The sequence below is a fragment of the Cherax quadricarinatus genome, chromosome 1 (assembly GCF_038502225.1).
Source record: "Cherax quadricarinatus isolate ZL_2023a chromosome 1, ASM3850222v1, whole genome shotgun sequence".
NCBI classification, from domain to species: domain Eukaryota; kingdom Metazoa; phylum Arthropoda; class Malacostraca; order Decapoda; family Parastacidae; genus Cherax; species Cherax quadricarinatus.
The window spans coordinates 42,325,786-42,351,740 of record NC_091292.1 but is presented as its reverse complement, the minus strand read 5'-3'; the positions used below and the strand labels follow the sequence as shown (position 1 = coordinate 42,351,740).

Here is a 25,955-nt window from a genome sequence, read left to right as displayed (position 1 = left end):
TGGTATACACTATGTGCACCGGTGACTGACATACGTTATGTATACCGGTGACTGGCTTACAATATGTATACCGGTGACTGACATACACTATGTATACCGGTGACTGACATACAATATGTATACTGGTGACTGGCATACAATATGCATACCGGTGACTGACATGCAATATGTATACCGGTGACTGACATACAATATGTATACCGGTGACTGACAAAATATGTATACCGGTGACTGATGTACACTATGTATACTGGTGACTGACATACAGTATGTATACCAGTGACTGACAAACACTAAGTATACCTGTGACTGACAAACACTATGTATACCGGTGACATACAGTATGTATGCCTGTGATATACTGTATGTATACTGGTGACTGACAAACACTATGTATACCGGTGACTGACATAGGGTATGTATACCGGTGACTGACATAGGGTATGTATACCGGTGACTGACATGCAACATGTATACCGGTGACTCACAATCACTATGTATACAGGTGACTGACATACAGTATGTATACCAGTGATTGACATACAGTATGTATACCGGTGACTGACATACAGTATGTATACCGGTTACTGACATACAATATGTATACCGGTGACTGACATACAACATGTTTACCGGTGACTGACATACAATATGTATATCGGTGACCGACATACAGTATGTATACTTGTGACTGACATACAATATGTATATCGGTGACCGACATACAGTATGTATACTTGTGACTGACATACAATATGTATACCGGTGACTGGCATACACTATATATACCATTGACTGGCGTACAATATGTATACCGGTGACTGGCATACACTATTTATACTGGTGACTGGCATATACTATGTATACCGGTGACAGGCATACACTATGTATACCGGTGACTGGCATACACTATGTATACCGGTGACTGGCATAAAATATGTATACCGGTGACTGGCATACACTATGTATACCGGTGACTGGCATAAAATATGTATACCGGTGAGTGGCATAGAATATGTATGCTGGTGACTAGCATTCAATATGTATACCGGTGACTGGCATACACTATGTACCGGTGACTGGCATACACTATGTATACCGGTGACTGGCATACAATATGTATACCGGTGAGCGGCAAAGACTATGTATGCCAGTGACTGGCATATAATATGGATACCGGTGACTGGCATACATTTTGTATACTGGTGACTGGCATACAATATGTTCACCGGTGACTGGCATACAGTGTGTATACCGGTGACTGGCATACAATATGTATACTGGTGAGTGGCATAGACTATGTGTGCCGGTGACTGGCATACACTATGTATACCGGTGACTGGCATACACTATGTATTCCAGTGACTGGCATACACTATGTATACCGGTGACTGGCATACAATATGTATACCGGTGACTGGCATACAATATGTATACCGGTGAGTGGCATAGACTATGTATACCGGTGACTGGCATACACTATGTATACCGGTGACTGGCATACAATATGTATACTGGTGAGTGGCATAGACTATGTGTGCCGGTGACTGGCATACACTATGTATACCGGTGACTGACATACAGTATGTATACCGGTGATTGGCATACGCAATGTATACCGGTGACTGGAATGCTCTATGTATACCGGTGACTGACATACAGTATGTATACCGGTAACTCTCAAACACTATGTATACCGGTGACTGACAAACACTATGTATACCGGTGACTGGCATACAGTATGTATACCAGTGACTGGCATACACTAGATACACCGGTGACTCACATACGTTATGTATACCGGTGACTGGCTTACAATATGTATACCGGTGACTGACATACACTATGTATACCGGTGACTGACATACAATACGTACACCGGTGACTGACATACAGTATGTATACTGGTGACTGGCATACAATATGTATACCGGTGACTGACATAAAATATGTATACCGGTGACTGACATACACTATGTATACTGGTGACTGACATACAGTATGTATACCAGTGACTGACAGACACTAAGTATACCGGTGACTGACAAACACTATGTATACCGGTGACACACAGTATGTATGCCTGTGATATACTGTATGTATACTGGTGACTGACAAACACTATGTATACCGGTGACTTACATACGGTATGTATACCGGTAACTGACATGCAACATGTATACCGGTGACTGACAATCACTATGTATACCAGTGATTGACATACAGTATGTATACCAGTGACTGACATACAGTATGTGTACCGGTTACTGACATACAATATGTTTACCGGTGACTGACGTACAATATGTATACCGGTGACCGACATACAGTATGTATACTGGTGACTGACATACAATATGTATACCGGTGACTGACATACAATATGTATACCGGTGACTGACATACAATATGTATACCGGTGACTGACATACAATATGTATACCGGTGACTGACATACAATATGTATACCGGTGACTGACATACAATATGTATACCGGTGACTGACATACAATATGTATACCGGTGACTGACATACAATATGTATACTGGTGACTGACATACAATATGTATACCGGTGACTGACATACAATATGTATACTGGTTACTGACATACAGTATGTATACCGGTGACTGACATACAATATGTATACCGGTGACTGACATACAATATGTATACCGGTGACTGACATACAATATGTATACCGGTGACTGACATACAATATGTATACCGGTGACTGACATACAATATGTATACCGGTGACTGACAATATGTATACTGGTGACTGACATACAATATTTATACCGGTGACCGACATACAGTATGTATACTGGTGACTGACATACAATATGTATACCGGTGACTGACAATATGTATACCGGTGACTTTCAGTATGTATACTGGTGACTGACATACAATATGTATACTGGTGACTGACATACAATATGTATACCGGTGACTGACATACAATATGTGTACCGGTGACTGTCATACAATATGTATACCGGTGACTGACAATATGTATACCGGTGACTTTCAGTATGTATACTGGTGACTGACATACAATATGTATACTGGTGACTGACATACAATATGTATACCGGTGACTGACATACAATATGTATACCTGTGACTGACATACAATATGTATACCGGTGACTGACATGCAATATGTATACTGGTGACTGACATACAATATGTATACCTGTGACTGACATACAATATGTATACCGGTGACTGACATACAATATGTATACCGGTGACTGACATGCAATATGTATACCTGTGACTGACATACAATATGTATACCTGTGACTGACATGCAATATGTATACCGGTGACTGACATAAAATATGTATACCGGTGACTGACATATGTATACCAAGGTACTAACATGCAATATGTATACCAGTGACTGACGTACAATATGTATACCGGTGTCGACATACAATATGTATACCATTGACTGACATACAATATGTATACCGGTATGTAATATGTATACCGGTGACTGACATACAATATGTATACCATGACTGACATGCAATATGTATACCGGTGACTGACATGCAATATATACCGGTGACTGACATAATATGTATCAGTGCTTGACATACAATATGTATAGTGACTGACATACAATATGTATACCGGTGACTGACATACAATGTATACCGGTGACTGACATTGCCAATGTATACCGGTGACTGACATGCAATATGTATACCGGTGACTGACATACAATATGTATACCTGTGACTGACATACAATATAACATACCTGTGACTGACATACAATATAAGTATACCGGTGACTGTCATACAATATGTATATCCGGTGACTGACATACAATATGTATACCGTGACTGTCATACAATATGTATACCGGTGACACATACAATATGTATACCGGTGTCGACATACAATATGTATACCATGATGACATACAATGTGATACCATGACTATTAATATGTATACCGGTGACTGACATACAATATGCCGGTGACTGACATACAATGTATACGGTGACGACCACAATATATACGGTATGACATGTATACCGGTGACTGACATACAATATGTATACCGGTGACTGACATACAATATGTATACCGGTGACTGACATACAATATGTATACCGGTGACTGACATGCAATATGTATACCGGTGACTGACATACAATATGTATACCTGTGACTGACATACAATATGTATACCTGTGACTGACATACAATATGTATACCGGTGACTGTCATACAATATGTATATCTGTGACTGACATACAATATGTATACCGGTGACTGTCATACAATATGTATACCGGTGACTGACATACATTATGTATACCTGTGACTGACATACAATATGTATACCGGTGACTGTCATACAATATGTCTGGTGATATCATACATTGTATATACCTGTGACTGACATACAATATGTATGCCGACTGACATACAATATGTATACAGTGACGTCATCATACGTTATACCAGTGACTGACATGCAATTATGTATACCGTATGACATACAATATGTATACCGGTGACTGTCATACAATATGTATACCGGTGACTGTCATACATTATGTATACCTGTGACTGACATACAATATGTATACCGGTGACTGACATACAATATGTATACCGGTGACTGTCATACAATATGTATACCGGTGACTGACATACAATATGTATACCGGTGACTGACATACAATATGTATACCGGTGACTGACATACAATATGTATACCAGTGACTGTCATACAATATGTATACCGGTGACTGTCATACAATATGTATACCGGTCTTACCAGTAAAGAGAACCATTTTCAGCTTTAATATGTTATGAGTGACGAGATGATTTTTCTGTTCTTGTTATAATTTAATTTTTTTAGTTAAACATTTTTATTAATGTAAGCGTATTAATGTCAAGAAGAGTGACAGTTAGAGAAGTCAGACTGAGAGCACTTGCCACTCATCTTACAGTCACTACCACCCACACAGCCAGCCTCAGCTTCTCTCTCTCTCTCTCTCTCTCTCTCTCTCTCTCTCTCTCTCTCTCTCTCTTTATGCAGGGTTCTACGAGGTTAGGTTAAAGTGTCTAACATTATTTACAAGCTTAGAGCTGTTACCTACATCAGCTTATTTAAAAGCCTTTTTATTGTCATGAGACATACAAATATGGAACAGGATGAAGTTGAAGCCATGTCTCTCTCTCTCTCTCTCTCTCTCTCTCTCTCTCTCTCTCTCTCTCTCTCTCTCTCTCTCTCTCTCTCTCTCTCTCTCTCTCTCTCTCTCTCTCTCTCTCTCTCTCTCTCTCTCTCTCTCTCTCTCTCTCTCTCTCTCTCTCTCTCTCTCTCTCTCTCTCTCTCTCTCTCTCTCTCTCTCTCTCTCTCTCTCTCTCTCTCTCTCTCTCTCTCTCTCTCTCTCTCTCTCTCTCTCTCTCTCTCTCTCTCTCTCTCTCTCTCTCTCTCTCTCTCTCTCTCTCTCTCTCTCTCTCTCTCTCTCTCTCTCTCTCTCTCTCTCTCTCTCTCTCTCTCTCTCTCTCTCTCTCTCTCTCTCTCTCTCTCTCTCTCTCTCTCTCTCTCTCTCTCTCTCTCTCTCTCTCTCTCTCTCTCTCTCTCTCTCTCTCTCTCTCTCTCTCTCTCTCTCTCTCTCTCTCTCTCTCTCTCTCTCTCTCTCTCTCTCTCTCTCTCTCTCTCTCTCTCTCTCTCTCTCTCTCTCTCTCTCTCTCTCTCTCTCTCTCTCTCTCTCTCTCTCTCTCTCTCTCTCTCTGTCTCTCTCTCTCTCTCTCTCTCTCTCTCTCTCTCTCTCTCTCTCTCTCTCTCTCTCTCTCTCTCTCTCTCTCTCTCTCTCTCTCTCTCTCTCTCTCTCTCTCTCTCTCTCTATTACCTGTCTTATCTCTATTTTCCTTCATAACAACATCTTACTATGTTACCCAGCACCTCGGGAGGTGCGGTGCCTAGTTCATCACCCCATGTTTTTCTCTTCTTAACATCATCGTTCCCAGGTGTTGGCAGCAGTTGTCCTTTCACGTACGTCTCCTTTAAGCCATTTCGTTATTACCTGTTTCACCTTCCTACAGTGGTGTCACTGGGGGTTTACTGTACGTTTGTTTCCTTCACCGCCTAGCTGACTGCCGTGCACTGTGCACAGCGCCTACGTTTCAATGACCGCCAAGTTGATTCTGTAATACGGATGCTGGTTGGTCAGATAATTTCTGTTCTCTTAATCCTCCAGTGAGGTTTAATCCCATGCGTTCAAGTCTCAACCGTTCCGTGAGTTGTTTACAAGAGAAGTATTACGATTATTACGGTATTACGAGTCCAGGGACAAGTGATGGGATTTTACACATCCGTCAGGATCCTAAGTTTTACCGCAATACGCCACATAAATTAATAGCGTGTTTCCAACGTTTAATTTTCACTCAGTAGAGGTCAGTATTTTCTTATAAACTAGTGACATTTTGTTTGTTGTTTTGTCCAAAATCTACAGAGACCGGGCGACGTGGGCGCTGACCCTGGATACCCCCTCCAGGTAAACCCGTGTATTTCCATGTAATCGAGTTATTTGCTCTTAAGAGTCCGTATATAAAACTTAATTTCACTTTGCTGCTATTTACTACAGTCTCCCATCTACTACACACACTGATAAAAAATCCTCTTAATAACTTACCTGCAAGCTGGACTTACCTTGATCCTCGGCGAGGTGAAGTACCCGGTGACTGCTCGAGGTGTCTGGATGACTAACTACTGACATGTTGTACACTCATTATAACCACATTACTATGTCTCAAACATCAATAATAACTGCAAGTATGTCATTGAATTGACATTTATTTCTATGTACATAACTACTGATTATAGAGCTCAGGTTTAGTGTCTGTAATATGTGTATTAACTTGCGTGTACCGCAACTTATACTTTCTTGCTCATACCTTTACTTTGTTTAGTCATACTTGTTTAGTGCTTTATATAGTTTTGGTATTTTTATTCGTTTTAATTTGTTTAAGTTGTTGAAATAGAGAATTTATTAAGGGATCAGGATTTCTCTTCCAGACATAAGTAATGAGGAAACTTTATTATTGATATATATATATATATATATATATATATATATATATATATATATATATATATATATACATACATATAGGAATTTAGTTTTATATTTAAGAAGAAAATTGTTTAGTTTTCTAGCACTACTTCTGATAGTGTATTATAATGCTACTCTATGTATTAGACATCTAAATAAAATTTTTTTTTTAGTTACTTGGTCGACAATCCCATTTTTTTTTTTTTCATATTACATTGTTCAGCAAGGAAATAATTTCCTTGTTATCTTATGGAAGTCGTTCATTTTAGAGGTTATTAAACACATTTTTAAACATCAAGTTTAATTCCGAAAGTTTACAATAGCAGAAATTGCGATGCTTGTACAAGGCAAAACAAAGAGGCTTGGAGGAAAGGCAGCATCAGAACCACATAGTGAGGAGAGTGAGTCACACAGTGGTGTTGCAGCAGTGTTGACATGATGGAGATGGTTCATGCACTTGACAAGTCAGCCTTCAAGAACCGTAATACAGTAAGGAGCTAGCAATATTCTCAAATAAAGACATCGTAGTAGGTAGAAAAAAACAGCAATCGGTTGCATTAAGTAATTGAAGCAACTGGTTATCAACAGTACTGTTCATATCTGTTGCCCATGTGGAGGCCGTTGTGAGATGGTGGTGGTTTTGAGAAATGATGGCACAGCGAAGGTGGTCGGCCCCATGACCTGCACAGGACGCGGAGAAGGTGGCAACTTTAGCCCACCAGGAGAGTGACAGCAGCAGCAGCGAGGCGGACAGAGCTCGCCGAAGAATGATAGTTCACCCCGCCCTCGGCTGAATCCAGCAGCCAGGAAGGAGACGTCAGGTCAAGTCGTTTACCGTTTATAATAAGAGTCCTGTGCCTCCAAGGACTTGCAGGGCGCCAGGGATCTTAACCTAAGGCAAGTAAAAGTAGCCACCAGCACTGCAGTTATGAGCAACAATGAGAGTACTAGTAGACCTATAGTGAAAGTTCCCTTCTCAATACATAACTTGTCCATTTGTAAGGCGGAATGCCGAGACTCGGGAAGAGTCAGGAATGTTAAGTCATTAGCAGCCACAACACGAAAGCCTCGCATCATTGCAACCGTGTTTTTCACAGGTGGAGGAGGAAGGGGTAGGGTCAAATCACGCCGGCGTCGAGGCTTATTTTTGAGTTCCGCCAATACCTCAGGACTCAGCCGAGTACCGTAAGGAGGACGACGACGACGAATACCACTAGGAGGACGATTCAACCAGGCATGGAAGGCATGAAACTCTAGGTTGGGTGTTGTAGTAGGTCGTTGTGTAGTGGTCTTACACTGTTGTCTGGGATCACGAGGGTCAGTGCAAGGAATCTCGGTCACACAGAGTTCATGGTTAGGGTTTATAGCGCAACATTCAGAAGACCCAGGCCTCCTGATACAAGGATCAGGTCTTGCTGTGGTTGTTGTAGTTGTACAGTGTGGATGATTAGGATTCTTGGCACAGCATTGGAAGGAACCAGGACTCCTGATACAAGGATCAGGTCTTGCTGTAGTTGTTGTAGTTGTACACTGTGGGTGATTAGGATTCTTGGCACAGCATTGGAAGGAACCAGGACTCCTGATACAAGGATCAGGCCTTATTGTAGTTGTTGTTGTTGTACATTTTGGATGCTTAGGATTTTGTGCACAGCACTGATAAGAACCTGGACTCCTGATACAAGGATCTGGTTTTGTTGTTGTTGTTGTTGTTGTTGTACACTGTGGATGATTAGGATTCTGGGCACAGCACTGAAAGGAGCCAGGACTTCTGATACAAGGATCTGGCCTTCCTGTAGTTGTTGTTGTACACTGTGGATGATTAGGATTCTGGGTACAGCATTGGAAGGAGCCAGGACTCCTGATACAAGGATCTGGTCTTCCAGTAGTTGTTGTTGTTGTACACTGTGGATAATTAGGATTCTGGGCACAACACTGATAAGAACCAGGACTCCTGATACAAGGATCTGGTCTACCTGTAGTTGTTGTTGTAGTTGTACACTGTGGATGATTAGGATTCTGGGCACAGCATTGGAAGGAGCCAGGACTCCTGATACAAGGATCTGGTCTTCCTGTAGTTGTTGTTGTTGTTGTTGTAGTACACTGTGGATGATTAGGATTCTGGGCACAGCACTGATAAGAACCAGGACTCCTGATACAAGGATCTGGTCTACGTGTAGTTGTTGTTGTAGTTGTACACTGTGGATGATTAGGATTCTGAGCACAGCACTGATAAGAACCAGGACTTCTGATACAAGGATCTGGTCTACCTGTAGTTGTTGTTGTTGTTGTACACTGTGGATGATTAGGATTCTGGGCACAGCACTGATAAGAACCAGGACTCCTGATACAAGGATCTGGTCTTACTGTAGTTGTTGTTGTTGTTGTACACTGTGGATGATTAGGATTCTGGGCACAGCACTGGAAGGAGCCAGGACTCCTGATGCAAGGATCTGGTCTTACTGTAGTTGTTGTTGTTGTTGTTGTACACTGTGGATGATTAGGATTCTGGGCACAGCACTGATAAGAACCAGGACTCCTGATACAAGGATCTGGTCTTACTGTAGTTGTTGTTGTTGTTGTACACTGTGGATGATTAGGATTCTGGGCACAGCACTGATAAGAACCAGGACTCCTGATACAAGGATCTGGTCTTACTGTAGTTGTTGTTGTTGTTGTACACTGTGGATGATTAGGATTCTGGGCACAGCACTGGAAGGAGCCAGGACTCCTGATGCAAGGATCTGGTCTTACTGTAGTTGTTGTTGTTGTTGTTGTACACTGTGGATGATTAGGATTCTGGGCACAGCACTGATAAGAACCAGGACTCCTGATACAAGGATCTGGTCTTACTGTAGTTGTTGTTGTTGTTGTTGTACACTGTGGATGATTAGGATTCTGGGCACAGCACTGGAAGGAGCCAGGACTCCTGATACAAGGATCAGGTCTTCCTGTAGTTGTTGTTGTTGTTGTTGTACACTGTGGATGATTAGGATTCTGGGCACAGCACTGATAAGAACCAGGACTCCTGATACAAGGATCTGGTCTTACTGTAGTTGTTGTTGTTGTTGTACACTGTGGATGATTAGGATTCTGGGCACAGCACTGATAAGAACCAGGACTCCTGATGCAAGGATCTGGTCTTACTGTAGTTGTTGTTGTTGTTGTACACTGTGGATGATTAGGATTCTGGGCACAGCACTGATAAGAACCAGGACTCCTGATACAAGGATCTGGTCTTACTGTAGTTGTTGTTGTTGTTGTACACTGTGGATGATTAGGATTCTGGGCACAGCACTGATAAGAACCAGGACTCCTGATACAAGGATCAGGTCTTCCTGTAGTTGTTGTTGTTGTTGTTGTACACTGTGGATGATTAGGATTCTGGGCACAGCACTGATAAGAACCAGGACTCCTGATACAAGGATCTGGTCTTACTGTAGTTGTTGTTGTTGTTGTACACTGTGGATGATTAGGATTCTGGGCACAGCACTGATAAGAACCAGGACTCCTGATACAAGGATCTGGTCTTACTGTAGTTGTTGTTGTTGTTGTACACTGTGGATGATTAGGATTCTGGGCACAGCACTGATAAGAACCAGGACTCCTGATACAAGGATCTGGTCTTACTGTAGTTGTTGTTGTAGTTGTACACTGTGGATGATTAGGATTCTGGGCACAGCACTGATAAGAACCAGGACTCCTGATACAAGGATCTGGTCTTACTGTAGTTGTTGTTGTTGTTGTACACTGTGGATGATTAGGATTCTGGGCACAGCACTGATAAGAACCAGGACTCCTGATACAAGGATCTGGTCTTACTGTAGTTGTTGTTGTTGTTGTACACTGTGGATGATTAGGATTCTGGGCACAGCACTGATAAGAACCAGGACTCCTGATACAAGGATCTGGTCTTACTGTAGTTGTTGTTGTTGTTGTACACTGTGGATGATTCGGATTCTGGGCACAGCACTGATAAGAACCAGGACTCCTGATACAAGGATCTGGTCTTACTGTAGTTGTTGTTGTTGTTGTACACTGTGGATGATTAGGATTCTGGGCACAGCACTGATAAGAACCAGGACTCCTGATACAAGGATCTGGTCTTACTGTAGTTGTTGTTGTTGTTGTACACTGTGGATGATTAGGATTCTGGGCACAGCACTGGAAGGAGCCAGGACTCCTGATACAAGGATCAGGTCTCCCTGTAGTTGTTGTTGTTGTTGTTGTACACTGTGGATGATTAGGATTCTGGGCACAGCACTGATAAGAACCAGGACTCCTGATACAAGGATCTGGTCTACCTGTAGTTGTTGTTGTAGTTGTACACTGTGGATGATTAGGATTCTGGGCACAGCACTGGAAGGAGCCAGGACTCCTGATACAAGGATCAGGTCTCCCTGTAGTTGTTGTTGTTGTTGTTGTTGTTGTTGTACACTGTGGATGATTAGGATTCTTTGCACAGCACTGGAAGGAGCCAGGACTTCTGATACAAGGATCAGGTCTCCCTGTAGTTGTTGTTGTTGTTGTTGTTGTACACTGTGGATGATTAGGATTCTGGGCACAGCACTGATAAGAACCAGGACTCCTGATACAAGGATCTGGTCTACCTGTAGTTGTTGTTGTAGTTGTACACTGTGGATGATTAGGATTCTGGGCACAGCACTGATAAGAACCAGGACTCCTGATACAAGGATCTGGTCTACCTGTAGTTGTTGTTGTAGTTGTACACTGTGGATGATTAGGATTCTGGGCACAGCACTGATAAGAACCAGGACTCCTGATACAAGGATCTGGTCTTACTGTAGTTGTTGTTGTTGTTGTACACTGTGGATGATTCGGATTCTGGGCACAGCACTTGAAGGAGCCAGGACTCCTGATACAAGGATCAGGTCTCCCTGTAGTTGTTGTTGTTGTTGTTGTTGTACACTGTGGATGATTAGGATTCTGTGCACAGCACTTGAAGGAGCCAGGACTCCTGATACAAGGATCAGGTCTCCCTGTAGTTGTTGTAGTGGAGGTAGTTGTACAGGATGTGTGTTGAGGGCTTATTTCACAACACTGGGACGAGCCAGGCTGTCTTAGACAGGGATGAACCGGTGGGGGTGAGAAAGTGGTAGTGCTCGTTGACTCAGTACGAGGTACAGTGATTGTTTCTTCCCCACATATATTTGTACACTTACCCTTGCATAACTCCACTTCACAAGATAAATATACTTCCATCTTGTCAGGGAACTTAAAAGCGTACAGTGATGCGTAGGCGATTATATCGGCTCCTGTCGTGCCAGTGTTCCTAGTATGAATGAATGAACTCATCAGTTTGGGCTTAAGAGGACATCCTTTTTCATCACTCAGCTGAAGACTCGTCGTACTTTCTTCTTCCAGATCCTCAGAGTCATAAGCAAAGCAGTTCTTGACCAGCATATCAAATTCCGAGCCGCCATCTTTTGAGTATATTACAATAGCAAGTTCTTCACCAATCTTTACGATGCCGTCGAGAGTATTAGAGAATGGTCCCTTGCCTAGTTGAATATCCATCCAGCACATAATGTCATCGCCTGAATATCGTACTTCCTTAGCTTGCAGCATGTCCACGGTAAAGGGGCGGAAGGTTATAAGTTTTTCCATTCGTGTCGTCCAGTCGCAGCTTATTTTGCGAGCTGTGTCCCATAGTTCCTGCACGAACTCTTCGTTCTGGATCATGATTATGTTCTGGAAGCCCGTGCTACCCACGTTGTCGTTATCGAAGGTCCTGGTGCCACAGCCCGTCATGGGTATCACAAAGGTGTACGAAGTCTGTCCCAAGTTGGCACTGACGTAGCTAATCAAGTAAACATAATCAAAAACTTCGTCTTTCAGTACTTTGGAAGATCATGTCTCATCGCTTGTGTTCTGTCTATTATATATATATATATATATATATATATATATATATATATATATATATATATATATATATATATATATATATATATATATATATATATATATATATATATATATATATATATATATATATATATATATATATATATATATATATATATATCAGTTTAAAATAGATCGAATAAACTCACCTGTGGCGCGTTGACTCAACGTTAAATGATAGAGTTAGAAGAAGGTCACCGTATGTGTCATGTGGTTGGTCTGGGTGGTTGCCTTGGAACCAAGCAAGAGTTTGTCACCAGCAGTCATACAGACATATCATAGTTACATTACATATAAAGAAATAAATATATAGAACTCTAATCAAATTATCATACATTAAGATTACCATAACGTAAACAAAGCTATTTAGAGAGGCGACAGAGAGTGTGATAACAAAACTAGCATTGACTTGCATGCTTCTTAAAATATAAAGGAATATCAAATTAACCATGAACCTATATATCTGAGTTCACGAAACAGTATTTACCGCCAGGGCAATATCATGTTAACAAAACTTGTAGTGTGAACTTCAAAAAAAAAATATATACTAGGTAAACGAGTTTTTTGATCAATGAAACTCTACAGTAATTCACACCGATATCTTACAAAGGCTTTGGACTAGTCAGATTATGTACAATTGTAATGCTATGCTTGAGAGGCAAATAATGAAAATTTTCTCTGAATTTCAGAATAAGTGAGAGGAACATTGTCACGGAATCACATTATGTGTATCAAGCACTTGTTGGGTGCATTAATGTGTACCTTTGTAATATAGGGTGAGAAAAAGATGCGGAGAATAACATAAGACTAGTAGCCGGTCCAAATATTGTCTTTGCAAGATCCTCGCTGACGAATGTAAAAGACAATAGCTGCGGTGGAGGCTAAAAGGAGAAGAAAAAGTAGGGCTAACATGGTGAGAGCAAAGACTGACATGGGAAAGCATACTGTACCAAAAGAATCATTGTAAACAGAGGCCACAGCTGTTTGTGCAGCAGCAATTGGAACCGAACTCTGAGTGAGGGGCAGATCGCTAGGTGCTGCAACAGAGACAGATCGAGACAAACGTATGTACACCTTTTCGTTAAGTGGTTTTTTATTCAGCGTTCTCACATCGGAAGAGCTAACAGACCTCAACTCTGAAAGGGTGTCTTCAGCCTCTCTGGGCAGGCGAGCACCAAAGATACGATTTCGCCTTCCATCGCCGCGCTGGAAATGGAAGCTATGGAAAGCGTGGTAACGAGATTCGCCCTCCCATTCCTTTCCAGATGGCTCAGGCTTAGGCTGCCCCTCAGTTGCATCAATCTGTTTACCTTTCTTTGGCTCTACAAAAGGAGACTTGGGTTTGAGTGATGGGGATGGAACAGTGGGTCTCGGAGGTACAGTACTCTGCTGGAATGGGGAACCGCTAGTAAAAGAGGCCCGGGTAGTTGTTTTTGGAGTAGTGAGCGTCACGGGAAACAGAGCTTGACCTTGACCTGTAACGTCTGGAGGGAACTGTGGAGGCTTTGGCTTAGGAGTCCATGGAGGTAGCTTAGTAGTTGGCCCAGTATCAGGTCTAGAAGTTGGCCTAGATGTTGGTCTAAAGGTTGGCCTAGACGTTGGTGTAGAGGTTGGTCGAGATTTTGGTCTAGAGGTTGGCCTAGATGTTGGTCTAGAAGATGGCCTAGAGGTTGGAAGAGAGGTTGGCCTAGACGTTGGCCTAAAGGTTGGCCTAGATGTTGGTCTAGAGGCTGGAAGAGAGGTTGGCCTAGACGTTGGCTTAAAGGTTGGCCTATATGTTGGTCTAGAGGTTGGACGAGAGGTTGGCCTAGAGGTTGGACCAGGGGTTGAACCAGGGGTTGGACCAGGGGTTGGACCAGGGGTTGGACCAGGGGTTGGGCCAGGGGTTGGACCAGGGGTTGGACCAGGGGTTGGACCAGGGGTAACAGTGTTCTCTGGAAACAACGTGCTTCCGAACGGCCTTTGAGGGCAGCGAGGATCAGGAGACCCTTCATAGCAAATAGGTGCTGGAGTAGTGGGTTGGGCACATCGTGGGTCAGGAGACCCAGGATAACATTTGGGTGGGGTTGGAGTAGTGGGTTGAGCACATCGTGGGTCAAGAGACCCAGGGTAACATTTGGGTGGGGCTGGAGTAGTGGGTTGGGTACATCGTGGGTCAGGAGACCCAGGATAACATTTGGGTGGGGCTGGAGTGATGGGTTGGGCACATCGTGGGTCAGGAGACCCAGGGTAACATTTGGGTGGGGCTGGAGTAGTGGGTTGGGCACATCGTGGGTCAGGAGACCCAGGGTAACACTTTGGTGGTGCTGGAGTAGTGGGTTGGGCACATCGTGGGTCAGGAGACCCAGGGTAACACTTGGATGGGGCTGGGGTAGTGGGTTGGGCACATCGTGGGTCAGGAGACCCAGGATAGCATTTGGGAGGAGCTATAGTAGTGGGTTTGACACATCGTGGGTCAGGAGACCCCGGGTAACACTTTGGTGGTGCTGGGGTAGTGGGTTGGGCACATCGTGGATCAGGGGACCCAGGGTAACACTTGGGTGGGGCTGGGGGAGTGGGTTTGACACATCGTGGGTCAGGGGACCCAGGGTAACACTTGGGTGGGGCTGGGGTAGATGGTTGGGCACATCTTGGGTCAGGGGACCCAGGGTAACACTTGGGTGGGGCTGGGGTAGATGGTTGGGCACATCGTGGGTCAGGGGACCCAGGGTAACACTTGGGTGGGGCTGGGGTAGTGGGCTGGGCACATCGTGGGTCAGGGGACCCAGGGTAACACTTGGGTGGGGCTGGGGGAGTGGGTTTGGCACATCGTGGGTCAGGGGACCCAGGGTAACACTTGGGTGGGGCTGGGGTAGATGGTTGGGCACATCTCGGGTCAGGGGACCCAGGGTAACACTTGGGTGGGGCTGGGGTAGATGGTTGGGCACATCGTGGGTCAGGGGACCCAGGGTAACACTTGGGTGGGGCTGGGGCAGTGGGCTGGGCACATCCTGGGTCAGGGGACCCAGGGTAACACTTGGGTGGGGCTGGGGTAGTTGGCTGGGCACATCGTGGGTCAGGGGACCCAGGGTAACACTTGGGTGGGGCTTGGGTAGTGGGTTGGGCACATCGTGGGTCAGGGGACCCTGGGTAACACTTTGGTTGGGCTTGGGTAGTGGGCTGGGCACATCGTGGGTCAGGGGACCCAGGATAACACTTGGGTGGGGCTGGAGTAGTGGGCTGGGCACATCGTGGGTCAGGGGACCCAGGGTAACACTTGGGTGGGGCTTGGGTAGTGGGTTGGGCACATCGTGGGTCAGGGGACCCAGGGTAACACTTGGGTGGGGCTTGGGTAGTGGGCTGGGCACATCGTGGGTCAGGGGACCCAGGATAACACTTGGGTGGGGCTGGAGTAGTGGGCTGGGCACATCGTGGGTCAGGGGACCCAGGATAACACTTGGGTGGGGCTTGGGTAGTGGGCTGGGCACATCCTGGGTCAGGGGACCCAGGGTAACATTTGGGTGGGGCTGGAGTAGTGGGCTGGTCACATCGTGGGTCAGGAGACCCAGGGTAACATTTAAGTGGGGCTTTGGTGGTGGGTTGGGCACATCGTGGGTCTGGGGACCCAGGGTAACACTTGGGTGGGGCTGGAGTAGTGGATTGGGCACATCGTGGGTCAGGGGACCCAGGGTAACACTTGGGTGGGGCTGGAGTAGTGGGTTGGGCACATCGTGGGTCAGGGGACCCTGGGTAACACTTGGGTGGGGCTGGAGTAGTGGGTTGGGCACATCGTGGGTCAGGGGACCCTGGGTAACACTTGGGTGGGGCTGGAGTAGTGGGTTGGGCACATCGTGGGTCAGGGGACCCTGGGTAACACTTGGGTGGGGCTGGGGTATCAGGCTCAATAGTTAAAGGGTTCAAACAGCGAGGATCTTTATTTTGCAAATCGCAGACGAATGCTGACGGTCTATTCTGTGAAGGGATGTGTATCTGACATTCTGGATCTGTCGAGCCTAAAATACATTTTGAAGTTGTTGGGAGAGTAGATGGAGGAATGGTATGAGTAATGCACCTCGGGTCTTCGGAGCCAGGATAACATATAGGTTTGGTAACAGTGGGTAGAGTAGTTATAGCTTCGCCATACAATGTACTGCCTCTCCGGTAGGGAGTTTCTGTAGATGTTGTAGAGCCGCACACGTTATCACACTCTCCTTTACAGATTTCTACATTGCAAGACATAAATACATCCATGACATCAGGAAATTTAAAAGCCTGTATGAAAGCATAGGTAACAATAACTTGTCCACTGTTGTCCTGCTGGCGCGAGCTGTAGAAGGGACTGATGAGTTTCTCCTTCAGGACACAGCCTTCTTCGTCAGTCAGTTGGATGCGCGGTGTGTTTATACTGTCAAAATCAGGACTTCCGTAAGCATAGCAATCCTTAACGCTCACGTCAAACATGCCAGCGTTGTCACGAGCATATACTAGTAAGGAAAGTGTATCACCGATCTTAACTATAGAGTCAATGTCGTTTGTGTTAGGCCACTGTCCCTGTTTCAAGTCCATCCAACACTCGATGGCCTGGTCGCCCTCAAAGCGAGCTTCCTGGGCGTCTAGCATTCCAACGGAGAATGGATTAAATGCTACAGTCTTGAGGAAGTTATCTACCCAGTCACACTTGATAGTGCGAGCGACATCCCACACTTCTTGCACGTCGGGGTCGTTTTGGACGATGATCGTGTTGGTCATTCGTGTACTTGTCTCACTGCTCTTGCCTTTAGAACTGCCGCTGTTGAACTGAGACGTGGACGAGCCGCACCCATCACTCGGAATTATCAGAGTGAAGCTGGAGCGCTTGGAGTTGGCAGCCACGTACCTGACACGGACCAGTCATGTCAAGTCAATGAAAGTGGGAGCAGGACAAGCCCGCAGGAAGACAGGAAATGCAAGAGGAGGACAGAATACAAGGTGATAAAAGAAAGGTGGATAAAAAGAAGAAAGACAAAAGAGAAGAGCTAACAACATTTGTCACAAGTGACAATCACAGACAGATGAAGAGGTGTTAATTTTTATAGCTGTTTATCATGAAAACTTAAGAGAGGGAAATATTCTGCGGTAAGACAAGAGTATCCTTACACGCACACAGTTGGCATCACATGCAGTCACACAAGATTTTCCCAAGGTGTTCCTGTTCGGTAGTGGGATATCGACCAAGTAACATTGAGAGACCCTCTCTGTCTCGGCTCATGAGGTATCACATGATTCTTGTTTTTAGCTTATTATAGTTCTCAGAAGACTACATCATCAGCCAGAATTTTTGGTTCCACTATATAGGATTTCAGACATACACTTATGGATTATTTAGGGACAAAGGGGTAATTTTTAAATCAGTTTAGGTAGGATTACAAAAGCTTAGAACTACTTTAAAGTTTAAAATGGTCTAATTTACAGCTAATTACGGTTTACAGTCTCTCTGGGTTACTTGTTCAACATTTATGAGAAAGGAAAGTAATTAATTTAGTGGCATACTAAGAAAGCAACAATAAGTTAGAATTACATGTTAGACAGTGTAAGACTCCATCTCCTGTTATAACAGACAGTTGAAAAATTACTGGACAGCTTAAAAGCAATAAAATTCAAAACAGCTCTCAAAAACCTACTGACAATATTGAAAACTGAGTAGTCCATAAAATATATAATTATCAATTTGTTAACCTATAAAAATATTATTGGACTACAGAATGAATCATAATTCGGTATTATTTTACAATCTTTGATATTTTTTAGGTAACATTGACTTTTATTTAGAAAATTAGAGGAGCATTCAGCAAGATCTGTTAACATGGATATGGGAGTCGTTGTTGTTATTTTATACAGATCAAAAAAAAATTGTGTACCAGACGAGGCAAAAAGTGTTACTGAAGGCTAGAGTAAGCACCGTCCCTTATATCCCAGTGATACTGACATCCCAGTGACACTAATATCCCAGTGACACTGACATCCCAGTGACACTGACATCCCAGTGACACTGACATCCCAGTGACACTAATATACCAGTGACACTAATATACCAGTGACACTAATATCCCAGTGACACTGACATCCCAGTGACACTAATATCCCAGTGACACTAATATCCCAGTGATACTGACATCCCAGTGACACTAATATCCCAGTGACACTGACATCCCAGTGACACTAATATCCCAGTGACACTGACATCCCAGTGACACTGACATCCCAGTGACACTAATATCCCAGTGACACTGACATCCCATTGACACTAATATCCCAGTGATACTGACATCCCAGTGACACTAATATCCCAGTGATACTGACATCCCAGTGACACTAATATCCCAGTGACACTGACATCCCAGTGACACTGACATCCCAGTGACACTGACATCCCAGTGACACTAATATCCCAGTGACACTGACATCCCAGTAACACTAACATCCCAGTGACACTGACATCCCAGTGACACTGATATCCCAGTGCCACTGACATCCCAGTGACACTAATATCCCAGTGACACTGACATCCCAGTGACACTAATATCCCAGTGATACTGACATCCCAGTAACACTAATATCCCAGTGACACTGACATCCCAGTGACACTGATATCCCAGTGACACTGACATCCCAGTGACACTAATATCACAGTGACACTGACATCCCAGTGACACTGATATCATAGTGACACTAACATCCCAGTGACACTAATATCACAGTGACACTGACATCCCAGTGACACTGATATCATAGTGACACTAACATCCCAGAGACACTAATATCCCAGTGACACTGACATCCCAGTGACACTGACATCCCAGTGACACTGACATCCCAGTGACACTAATATCCCAGTGACACTGACATCCCAGTAACACTAATATCCCAGTGACACTGACATCCCAGTGACACTGATATCCCAGTGCCACTGACATCCCAGTGACACTAATATCCCAGTGACACTGACATCCCAGTGACACTAATATCCCAGTGATACTGACATCCCAGTAACACTAATATCCCAGTGACACTGACATCCCAGTGACACTGATATCCCAGTGACACTGACATCCCAGTGACACTAATATCACAGTGACACTGACATCCCAGTGACACTGATATCATAGTGACACTAACATCCCAGAGACACTAATATCACAGTGACACTGACATCCCAGTGACACCAATATCAAAGTGACACTGACATCCCAGTAACACTAATATCCCAGTGACACTGACTTCCCAGTGACACTAATATCCCAGTGACACTAACATTCCTGTGACACTACTATTCCAGTGACACTGACACCACAGTGACACTGATATCCCAGTGACACTAACATCCCAGTGACATAACATCCCAGTGACAATGACATCGCAGTGACACTAACATCCCAGTGACACTGACATCCAAGCGACACTAATATCCCAGTGACACTAACATCATAGTAACACTGACATCCCAGTGACACTGACATCCCAGTGACACTAACATCACAGTGACAATAACATCCCAGTGACACTAACTTCACAGTGACACTAACATCCCAGTGGCACTAGCATCACAAAGACACTAACACACTAGTGTCACTAACATCCCTGTGACTCTAACATCACAGTGACATTAACATCCCAGTAGCACTAGCATCACAAAGGCACTAACATCCCAGTGTCACTAACAGCCCAATTACACTAACATCGCAGTGACACTAACATCACAATGACACTAACTTCCCAGAGGCACTAACATACCAGTGAAACTAACATCCCAGTGACACTAACATCCCAGTGACACTAACATCACCGTGACACTAACATGACAGTGACACTAACATCACAGTGACAACAACATCCCAGTGACACTAACATCCCAGGGACACTAAAATCCCAGTGACACTAACATTAGAGTGACACTGACATCCCAATGACACTAACATCCCAGTGACACTGACATCACAGTGACACTGATATACCAGTGATATTAACGTCCCAGTGACACTGACATCCCAGCGACACTAACATCCCAGTAACACTGACATCCCAGTGACACTGACATCCAAGGGTCACTGACATCACAGTGACATTGATATCCCAGTGACGCTGACATCCCAGCGACACTAACATCCCAGTGACACTGACATCCCAGTGACACTAACATCCCAATGAGACAGACATGCTAGTGCCACTAACATCTAAGTGACACTGACATCCCAGTGACACTAACAGCCCAGTGACACTAACATCCCAGTGCAACTGACGTCCAAGTGACATTGACATCCCAGTGACACTGACATCCCATTGACACTGACACCCCAGTGACACTAACATCCCAGTGACACTGATATCCAAGTGACACTGACATCCCAGAGACACTGACATCCCAGTGACACTGACATTCCGGTGACACTGACATTAAAGCGACACCGACATCCAAGTGACACTGACATCCCAGTGACACTAATATACCAGTGAAACTAACATCCCAGTTACAATGACATCCCAGTGACACTAATATCCCAGTGACACTGACTTCCAACTAACACTGACATCCCAGAGACACTGACATCCCAGTGAAACTGACATCCCAGAGACACTAACATCCCAGTGGCACTAACATCCCAGTGACATTAACATCCCAGAAACACTGACATCCAAGTGACACTGAAATCCCAGTGACACTGACATCCAACTAACACTGACATCCCAGAGACACTGACATCCCAGTGAAACTGACATCCCAGAGACACTAACATCCCAGTGGCACTAACATCCCAGTGAAACGAACAACCCAGTGACACTAACATCCCAGTGACACTGACATTCCAGTGACACTGAGAGCACAATGACACTGACATGCAAAAGACACTAACTTCCCAGTAATATTGACATCCCAGTGACACTAACATCCCAGTGACACTGACATCCCAGTGACACTAACATCCCAGTGACACAGACATCCCAGTGCCACTGACATCCAAGTGACACTGACATCCCAGTCACACTGACAACGCAGTGACACTAACAACCTAGTGACACTGACATCCAAGTGACACTGACATACCAGTGACACTGACATCCCAGTGACACTGACAACCCAGTGAAACTAACATCCCAGTGACACTAACATAACAGTAATACTGACACACCAATGACACTAACATCCCAGTGACACTGACATCCCAGTGACACTAACATCCCAGTGATACAAGCACCCCAGTGACAGACATATCCCAGTGACACACATATCCTAATAACACTGACATCCCAATGAGACTAACATTCCAGTGAAACTAACAGCCCAGTGACACTAACATACCAGTGACATTGACATTCCAGTTACACTGAAATCCAAGTGACACTGACATCCCAGTGACACTAACATCACAGTGAAACTAGCATCCCAGTGACACACACACATCCCAGTGACATTGACATCCCCATAATACCAGCATTCCAGTGACACCAATATTAAACTGACACTAACATCCCAGTGACACACATATCCCACTGACACTAACATCCCACTGACACTGACGTCCCAATGACACTAGCATCCAAGTGACACTAACATCCCAGTGACACACATATCCCACTAACAATGACATCAAAATGGCACTAGTATCTCAGTGACAGTAACATCCTAGTGACACTAACATCCTAGTGACACTAACATCCCAGTGACACTAACATCCCAGTGACACTAACATCCCAGTGACACTAACATCCTAGTGACACTAACATCCCAGTGACACTAACATCCCAGTGACACTAACATCACAGTGACACTAACATCCCAGTGACACTAGCATCACAGTGACACTAACGTACCAGTGACACTAACATAACAGTGATACTAACATCCCAGAGACAGTAGCATCACATTGACTCTAACATCCCAGTGTCACTAATATCCCAGTGACACGAACATCCCATTGACACTGACAACGCACTGACACTAAAATCCCGGTGACACAGACATCACAGTGACACTGACATACAAGTGGCATTAACATCCCAGCGACACTGACATCCCAGTGATACTGACATCCCAGTGACACTAACATCCCAGTAACACTGACATCCCAGCGACACTGACATCCAAGTGACACTGACATCCCAGTGACACTGACATCCAAGTGACACTAACATCCCAGTGACACCGACATCCCGTTGACACTAACATCCCAGTGCCACTAACATCCATGTGACACAGAAATCCCAGTGACACAGACAACCCAGTGCCACTGACATCTAGGTGACACTAATATCCAAGTGGCACTGACATCCCAGTGATACTAACATCTCAGTGACACACATATCCCACTGACAATAACATCCCACTGACACTGACATCCCAATGGCACTAGCATCCCAGTGACTCTATCATCCCAGTGACACTGACATCCTAGCGACAGAAACATCCAAGTGACACTAACATCCCAGTGACACTAACATCGCAGTGACACTAACATCACAGTGACAATAACATCCCAGTGACACTAACTTCACAGTGACACTAACATCCCAGTGGCACTAGCATCACAAAGACACTAACACACCAGTGTCACTAACATCGATGTGACTCTAACATCAGAGGGACATTAACATCCCAGTGGCACTAGCACCACAAAGGTACTAACATCCCAGTGTCACTAACATCCCAATGACACTAACATCCCTGTGACACTAACATCACCGGGACACTAACATGACAGTGACACTAACATCACAGTGACAACAACATCCCAGTGACACTAACATCACAGTGACACTAACTTCCCAGTGGCACTAACATCCCAGTGAAACTAACATCCCAGTGACACTAACATCCCAGTGACACTAACGTCACCGTGACACTAACATGACAGTGACACTAACATCACAGTGACAACAACATCCCAGTGACACTAACATCCCAGGGACACTAAAATCCCAGTGACACTAACATTAGAGTGACACTAACATCCCAATGACACTAACATCCCGGTGACACTGACATCACAGTGACACTGATATACCAGTGATTTTAACATCCCAGTGACACTGACATCCCAGCGACACTAACATCCCAGTAACACTGACATCCCAGTGACACTGACATCCAAGGGTCACTGACATCACAGTGACATTGATATCCCAGTGACGCTGACATCCCAGTGACACTAACATCCCAGTGACACTGACTTCCCCGAAACATTAACAAGTCAGTGACACATACATCCCAGTGCCACTGACACCCAAGTGACACTGACATCCCAGTGACACTGACAACCCAGTGACACTAACTTCCCAGTGACACTGACATCTCAGTGACACTGACATCCAAGTGACACAGACATCCCAGTGGCACAGACATCCTAGTGCCACTAACATCCAAGAGACATGACATCCCAGAGACACTGACATCCCAGTGAAACTAACATCCCAGTGACACACATATCCCACTGACACTAACACCCCACTGACACTGACGTCCCAATGACACTAGCATCCAAGTGACACTAACATCATGTTGACACACATATCCCAATAACACTGACATCCCAATGGCACTAGCATCCCAGTGACACTAACATCCCAATGGCACTGACATCCTAGTGGTACTAACATTCCAGTGACACTAACATCCCAGTGACACTAACATCACAAAGACACTAACATCCCAGTGTCACTAACATCCCTGTGACACTAACATCCCAGTGTCAATAACATCCCTGTGACACTAACATCCCTGTGACACTAACATCCCAGTGACACACATATCCCACTGACACTAACATCCCACTGACACTGAAGTCCTAATGACACTACAATCAGAAAGACACTAACATCCCAGTGTCACTAACATCACAGTGACAGTGACATCCAAGCGACACTGACATCCCAGTGACACTAACATCCCAGTAACACTGACATCCCAATGACACTGACATCTCAGTGACACAGACATCCCAGTGCAACTGGCATCCAAGTGACAATGACATCCCAGTGACACTGACAACCCAGTGACACTAACATCCAAGTGACACTGGCATGCCGGTGGCACTAACATCCCAGTGACACTAACATCCCAGTGACATTGACATCCAAGTGACACTGACATCCCAATGACACTGACATCTCAGTGACACTGACATCCCAGTGACACTGACATCCCAGTGACACTAACATACCAGTGACTCTGATATCCCAGTGACACTAACATCCCAGTGGCACTGACATCCTAGTGACACTAACATCCAAGTGACTCCGAGATCCCAGTGACATTGACATCCCAGTGTCACTGAAATTCCGGTGACACTGATATTAAAGCGACACTGACAACTAAGTGACACTGACATCCCAATGACACTAACATCCCAGTGACACTAACATACAAGAGAAGCTAATATTCCAGTAACACTAACATCCAAGTGACACTGACATCACTGTGACACTAATATCCCAGAAACACAGACATCCCAGTGCCACTGGCATCCAAGTGACACTGACATCCCAGTGACACTGACAACCCAGTGACACTAACATCCCAGTGACACTGGCATGCCAAAGGCACTAACATCCCAGTGACACTAACATCCCAGTGACACTAACATCCAAGTGACACTGACATCCCAGTGACACTAACATACCAGTGACACTGACATCCCAGTGACACTAACATCCCAGTGGCACTGACATCCCAGTGACACTGACATCCAAGTGGCTCTGAGATCCCAGTGACACTGACATCCCAATGGCACTAACATCCCAGTGACACTAACATCTCCTTGATACACATATAGCACTAACACTGAGATCCCAATGGCACTAGCATCGCAGTGACACTAACATCCCAGTGACACTAACATCCTAGTGACACTAACATCCCAGTGAAACTAACATCCCAGTGACACTAAGATCGCAGTGACACTAACATCACAGTGACACTAACATCC

General features: G+C 44.6%; 1 protein-coding gene across 1 annotated transcript in view; it reads right to left on the bottom strand.

Moving 5' to 3' along the window:
* LOC128687781 (mucin-2-like) overlaps positions 1–25,955 on the bottom strand; it is a 565,626-nt gene that overhangs the window by 150,759 nt on the left and 388,912 nt on the right. The gene's annotated exons all lie outside the window — the stretch shown is intronic.